The following is a 7395-nucleotide window of genomic DNA, read 5'->3' on the forward strand; positions in this document are numbered from 1 at the left end:
TCCAACACCAAACTTAGAGTTTGGATATGGGAGTTCAACACCAAACTTAGAGTTTGGTTGTGGCCTCCCAACACCAAACTTAGAGTTTGACTGTGGGGGCTCTGGTTGACTCTGCTTTGAGAGAAGCTTTTTCTGCTTCCTCTCCATGGTTGCAGAGGGAGATCCTTGAGTTTTAAATACAAGGGAGTCCTTATTCCATTGAAGGGCTATTTCTCCTCTGTCAACATCAATCACAGCTCTTGCTGTGGCCAGGAAAGGTCTTCCTAGGATGATGGATTCATCCTCTTCCTTTCCAGTATCCAGGACTATGAAATCAGCAGGGATGTAAAGGCCTTCAACCTTTACTAACACGTCCTCTACTTGTCCATAAGCCTGTTTTCTTGAGCTGTCTGCCATCTCTAATGAGATTTTAGCAGCTTGCACCCCATAGATTCCCAGTTTCTCTATTACAGAGAGGGGCATGAGGTTTATCCCTGAACCAAGGTCACACAGAGCCTTAAAGATCATGGTGCCTATAGTACAAGGTATTATGAACTTTCCAGGATCCTGTCTCTTCTGAGGCAATGTTAGTTGATCCAGATCACTTAGTTCATTGATGAACAAGGGAGGTTCAACTTCCCAAGTATCAATGCCAAATAATTTGGCATTCAGCTTTATGATTGCACCAAGAAACTTGGCAGTTTGCTCTTCAGTAACATCCTCATTCTCTTCAGAAGAGGAATACTCATCAGAGCTCATGAAGGGCATAAGGAGGTTCAATGGAATCTCTATTGTCTCTAGATGAGTCTCAGATTCCTTTGGTTCCTCAGAGGGAAGCTCCTTATTGGTCACTGGACGTCCCAGGAGGTCTTCCTCCTTGGGATTCACGTCCTCTCCTCTCCTCACAGGTTCGACCATGATGCTTATGTCAATGGCTTTGCACTCTCCTTTTGGATTCTCTTCTGTATTGCTTGGGAGAGTACTAGGAGGGGTTTCAGTGATCCTTTTGCTCAGCTGGCCCACTTGTGCTTCCAGATTTCTAATGGAAGACCTTGTTTCATTCATGAAACTTAAAGTGGCCTTAGATAGATCAAAGACTAAGTTTGCTAAATTAGAAGTATTTTGTTCAGAGTTCTCTGTCTGTTGCTGAGTGGATGATGGAAAAGGATTATTATTGTTAAACCTGTGTCTTCCACCATTATTAAAGCCTTGTTGAGCCTTTTGATCCTTCCATGAGAAATTTGGATGATTTCTCCATGATGAGTTATAGGTGTTTCCATAAGGTTCACCTAAGTAATTCACCTCTGCTATTGCAGGGTTCTCAGGATCATAAGCTTCTTCTTCATAAGAAGCCTCTTGAGTACTGTTGGATGCAGCTTGCATTCCATTCAGACTCTGAGAAATCATGTTGACTTGCTGAGTCAATATTTTATTCTGAGCCAATATGGCATTCAGAGTATCAACTTCAAGAACTCCCTTCTTCATAGGCGTCCCATTACCCAGAGGATTCCTTTCAGAAGTGTACATGAACTGGTTATTAGCAACCATGTCAATGAGTTCTTGAGCTTCTGCAGGCGTTTTCTTTAGGTGAATGGATCCACCTGCAGAAGTGTCCAGTGACATTTTTGATAGCTCAGATAAACCATCATAGAATATATCCAGGATGGTCCATTCTGAAAGCATGTCAGAAGGACACTTTTTGGTCAACTATTTGTATCTTTCCCAAGCTTCATAGAGGGATTCACCTTCTTTCTGTCTGAAGGTTTGAACATCAGCTCTAAGCTTGCTCAGCTTTTGAGGAGGAAAGTACTTGGCTAAGAAAGCCGTGACTAGCTTATCCCAAGAGTTCAGGCTATCTTTGGGTTGAGAATCCAACCATAATCTAGCTCTGTCTCTTACAGCAAAAGGGAAAAGCATCAGCCTGTAGACTCCAGGATCTACTCCATTAGTCTTAACAGTATCACATATCTGCAAGAATTCAGTTAAGAACTGAAAAGGATCTTCAGATGGAAGTCCATGAAACTTGCAGTTCTGCTGCACCAGAGAAACTAATTGAGGTATCAGCTCAAAGTTGTTTGCTCCAATGGCAGGAATGGAGATGCTTCTTCCATGTAAATTGGAATTAGGTGCAGTAAAGTCACCAAGCATCTTCCTTACATTATTATTATTTTCGGCTGCCATCTCCTCTTCCTGTTCGAAAATTTCTGAAAGGTTATCTTTGGATTGTTGTAATTTAGCTTCTCTTAATTTTCTCTTCTGAGTCCTTTCAGGTTCTGGATCTGCTTCCACAAGAATGTTCTTATCCTTGCTCCTGCTCATATGACAAAGAAGAGGGCACACAAAAATAATAATAATAATAATATGGGTCCTTTATACCACAGTATAGGGATCCCTGTGTGAGTAGAAGAAGAGGGGGAGACAAAGAATGTAATATAATGGAAGAAACACAACTGTGAGGAGGGTTGAGATGTGATATGAGATGTTAGTAGATGAATAAATAAATAGAATAAGATGAGAGAGAAGGAATTTTCGAAAATAATTTTTGAAAAAGAGTTAGTGATTTTTGAAAATAATTTTTGAAAAATGTTAGTAATTTTCGAAAATTAAGATTTAAAAATTAAAATAATTAATAAATTAAAAAGAAATTTTGAAAAAGGGGGAAGATATTTTCGAAAATGAGAGAGAGAGAGTTAGTTAGGTAGTTTTGAAAAAGTTAAGAAACAAACAAAAAGTTAGTTAGTTAGTTGAAACAAATTTTGAAAAGATAAGAAGTTAGGAGGTTAGAAAAGATATTTTGAAATCACATTTTTGAAAAAGGTAAGATATTTTTGAAAAGATATGATAGAAATTAGTTTTGAAAAAGATTTGATTTTTAAAATCTCAATTAATGACTTGATTCATAAGAAATCACAAGATATGATTCTAGAACTTAAAGTTTGAATCTTTCTTAACAAGCAAGTAACAAACTTGAAATTTTTGAATCAAAACATTAATTGTTATTGTTATTTTCGAAAATTTGGTATAAAAATAAGAAAAAGATTTTTAAAAAATATTTTTGGAATTTTCGAAAATAACTAAGAATTTTGAAAAAGATTTGATTTTTGAAAAAGATTTTGAAAAGGATAAGATTTTCAAATTGAAAATTTGATTTGACTCATAAGAAACAACTTGATTTTAAAAAAATTTGAAAAAGTCAACTCAAATTTTCGAATTTGATGAGAGAAAAAGGGAAAGATATTTTTTTGATTTTTGAATTTTTATGATGAGAGAGAAAAACAACAAAAAGACTCAATGCATGAAAATTTTGAATCAAAACCATGAATGCATGCATGAATGATATGAATGTCAAGATGAACACCAAGAACACTTTGAATGTCAAGATGAACATCAAGAACATATTTTTGAAAAATTTTTAATGCAAAGAAAACATGTAAGACACCAAACTTAGAAATCTTTCATGTTTAGACTCTAAGAAACGAAAAATGCACATGTAAAACAAGAAAAGACACAAAACATGAAAACATCAAGATCAAACAAGAAGACTTACCAAGAACAACTTGAAGATCAAGAAGAACACTATGAATGCATGATATTTTCGAAAAATGCAAGATGCATATGCAAGTGACACCAAACTTATGATATGACTCAAGACTCAAACAAGAAACACAAAATTTTTTTTTTGATTTTTATGATTTTCTAATTTTTTTTGGATTTTTATTTTATATTTTTTGAAAATTATATGAAAAAGAAAAAATAAGGATTCCAAAATTTTTAACATGAATTCCAGGAATCTTGCATTCTTAGTCTAAAGCTTCAGTCCAGGAATTAGACATGGCTCACTAGCCAGCCAAGCTTTCAATGAAAGCTCTGGTCCAAAACACTAGACATGGCCAATGGCCAGCCAAGCTTCAGCATGTAATTCAGACATGACACGCCTGACATACTCATTCCCAAAGGAATTAGACATGGCTTTACAGCCAGCCAGGCTTCAACATGCTTCATGAAACACTAGAATTCATTCTTAAAAATTTTGAATAAAATTTTTGAAAACATTTTTATATTATTTTCGAAAACAGATGAGAAAATTTTAGAAATATTTTTGAAAAATTTTTTTGAAAATAAAATAAAGAGAAAATTACCTAATCTGAGCAACAAGATGAACCGTCAGTTGTCCAAACTCAAACAATCCCCGGCAATGGCGCCAAAAACTTGGTGTTGTTGCCGGGATTGGGATCTCAGACGATTCTTGGCGCCAAACAGGAACAATTAATTCCCCGGCAACGGCGCCAAAAACTTGGTGCACGAAATTGTGATGTCCAGGCTCGAACAATCCCTGGCAACGTGAGCAACTTGGTACGCGTAATCGTGATTACACTTTAATTATGTAAAATTCCTGGCTCTTTCTTTCCCTGGCAATGGCGCCAAGAACATGGTGCCAATACCATGGTTCACAACTTCGATACAACTAACCAGCAAGTGCACTGGGTCGTCCAAGTAATACCTTACGTGAGTTAGGGTCGAATCCCACGGAGATTGTTGGTATGAAGCAAGCTATGGTCACCTTGCAAATCTCAGTTAGGCAGATATAAATTGATAATTGTGTTTTCGAATAATAAATAATAGAATAGGGATAGAGGTACTTATGTAAATCATTGGTAGGAATTTCAGATAAGCGAATGGAGATGCTTTTCGTTCCACTGAACCTCTGCTTTCCTGCTATCTTCATCCAATCAGTCTTACTCCTTTCCATGGCTGGCTTTATGTGATACATCACCACTGTCAATGGCTACTTTCGGTCATCTCTCGGGAAAATGATCCAATGCCCTGTCACGGCACGGCTAATCGTCTGGAGGCATCACCCTTGTCAATGGCTTCATCTTATCCTCTCAGTGAATAATATGCTCACGCAACCTGTCATGGCACGGCTATTCATCTGTCGGTTCTCGATCATGCTAAAATAGGATTTACTATCCTTTTGCGTCTGTCACTAACGCCCTGCAATCGCGAGTTTGGAGCTCGTCACAGTCATTCATTCATTGAATCCTACTCGGAAGACCACAGACAAGGTTTAGACCTTCCGGATTCTCTTGAATGCCGCCATCATTCTAGCTTATGCCACGAAGATTCCGGTTAAGAGATCTAAGAGATATTCATTCTAGCTTATTTCATGTAGAACAGAAGTGTTTGTCAGGCACGTGTTCATAGGGGAAAATGGTGATGAGCGTCACACATAATCATCACCTTCATCACGTTCTTGGGTGCGAATGGATATCATAGAAGCGAAACAAGATGAATTGAATAGAAAATAGTAGTACTTTGCATTAATCTTTGAGGAACAGCAGAGCTCCACACCTTAATCTATGGAGTGTAGAAACTCTACCGTATGAAAATACATAAGTGAAGGTCCAGGCATGGCCGAGATGGCCAGCCCCCAAAACGTGATCACAGGATCAAAATACAATCCAGGATCCAGAGATGGTCAAAAGACTAGTAAAAAGTCCTATTTATAATAAACTAGCTACTAGGGTTTACATGAGTAAGTAATTGATGCATAAATCCACTTCCGGGGCCCACTTGGTATGTGCTTGGGCCGGGCTTGAGTGTTGAACGCCAGCTTTTGTGCCAGTTTGGGCGTTCAACTCTGGTTTTGGCTCCTTTTCTGGCGCTGGACGCCAGATTTGGGTAGAGAGCTGGCGTTGAACACCAGTTTACATCGTTTATTCTTGGCCAAAGTATGGACTATTATATATTGCTGGAAAGCCCTGGATGTCTACTTTCCAACGCAATTAGAAGCGCGCCATTTCGAGTTCTGTAGCTCCAGAAAATCCACTTTGAGTGAAGGGAGGTCAGAATCCAACAGCATCAGCAGTCCTTCTTCAACCTCTGAATCTGATTTCTGCTCAAGTCCCTCAATTTCAGCCAGAAAATACCTGAAATCACAGAAAGACACACAAACTCATAGTAAAGTCCAGAAATGTGAATTTAACATAAAAACTAATGAAAACATCCCTAAAAGAAACTAGATCCTACTAAAAACATACTAAAAACAATGTCAAAAAGTGTATAAATTATCCGCTCATCAATATTCACTTACATCTTGATTCAAGCATACATTGTGCACTTTACATGATTTCATGAGAATTTTGCTTGAATTTTATGATAAATTGGATGATGCATGATCCCATGATTAAGAGCAAGACTTTGATGCATTTTGTTTGATTGATTTCAGGCCAAAAGAAGAAGAGAAGAGCCACGTTAGTGGCTACGTTAGTTACACTAACGTGGGCACTAACGTGGAAGGAAGGAAAATCACAACGTTAGTGAGAAAAGTTAGTGGCATTAACTTTGAAGAAGGAGAGCATGGAACGAAGACCCACGTTAAGAGTCACGTTAGCTACACTAACGTGAACTCTAACGAAGGGACAAAAGGCACCAAGCAACGTTAATGGGGAAGGTGAGCCCCAATAACGCTTGCGAAAGGGGTATATGCCAACGTTAGTGGAAAAAGTGAGTGCCACTAACGTTTTCGAAGCAAGAAGACCCACGTTAGCTTCCACGTTAACTACATTAACGTGGGAACTAACGTGGAAGGAAAGGGAGATGCCAAAGTTAGTGGAAAAGGTGATCTCCACTAACGTTGGCGAAGCAAAAAGACCCACGTTAACTTCCATGTTAACTAAGTTAACGTGGTAGTTAACGTGGGCAAAAGTCCCACCTGGCAGCCTGACCATGCCTTCTTCAAACACGCATAACTTGAGCCACAAAGCTCCAAATGAGGTGATTCCAGTGGCATTGGAAAGTAGGATTCCAGAGCTTTCCAAGCATATATGGCACTACATGGTTGACACTAAATTTGAGGGAGAAAACCTGCCCCAAAAGTGCAATGATGAACATTGTATCAACTTGTATTAAGGCCAACTGACCTCTTCATCTTCCAAGAAGTGTAACTCGAGTTGTAGAGCTCCAAATGATGCGCTTTCAAAGGCATTGGAAAGTAGACATCCAGGGCTTTCCAACAATATATAATAGTATGGGGTGGACACTAAGTTTGAGCTCCAGAAACTGGCAATAATGAAGCCTTGATCGCTAGCGTTATTGGCACTCAAGTTTTCCAGTAACGCTGGCAACTATGCCAGCGACCATGTCCACTTCAAAGGAGCATAACTTGAGCTACAGAGATCCAATTGAGGTGATTCCAGTTGCGTTAGAAAGCTGACATTCAGAGCTTTCCAAAGATATATAATACTTTATAGTGGGCATGAGATTGGAGTACAAACATGAGGCATCTTTTAAGTCCCAAAAATACCAACTTGGCAGCAAGTGCAACGTTAGCCACAATAACTTTAGCACTAACGCCACACTTGTAGCGTTAGTGTGGCTAACTTTAGCACCTGGACCTCAACTTGACTCACTCTC

The 7395-nt window shown here is 38.6% G+C and overlaps 1 non-coding gene across 1 annotated transcript; it reads left to right on the forward strand.

Moving 5' to 3' along the window:
• The first annotated feature begins 1656 nt into the window (after window positions 1–1656).
• LOC148571940 (small nucleolar RNA R71) lies at window positions 1657–1764 on the forward strand. The gene has a single exon (XR_015907916.1). It is a non-coding gene; the product is annotated as a small nucleolar RNA R71 (small nucleolar RNA).
• Window positions 1765–7395: the final 5631 nt, after the last annotated feature.

This window comes from Arachis ipaensis, chromosome B3 (genome assembly GCF_059453495.1).
Source record: "Arachis ipaensis isolate K30076 ecotype BB chromosome B3, ASM5945349v1, whole genome shotgun sequence".
Lineage (NCBI taxonomy): Eukaryota > Viridiplantae > Streptophyta > Magnoliopsida > Fabales > Fabaceae > Arachis > Arachis ipaensis.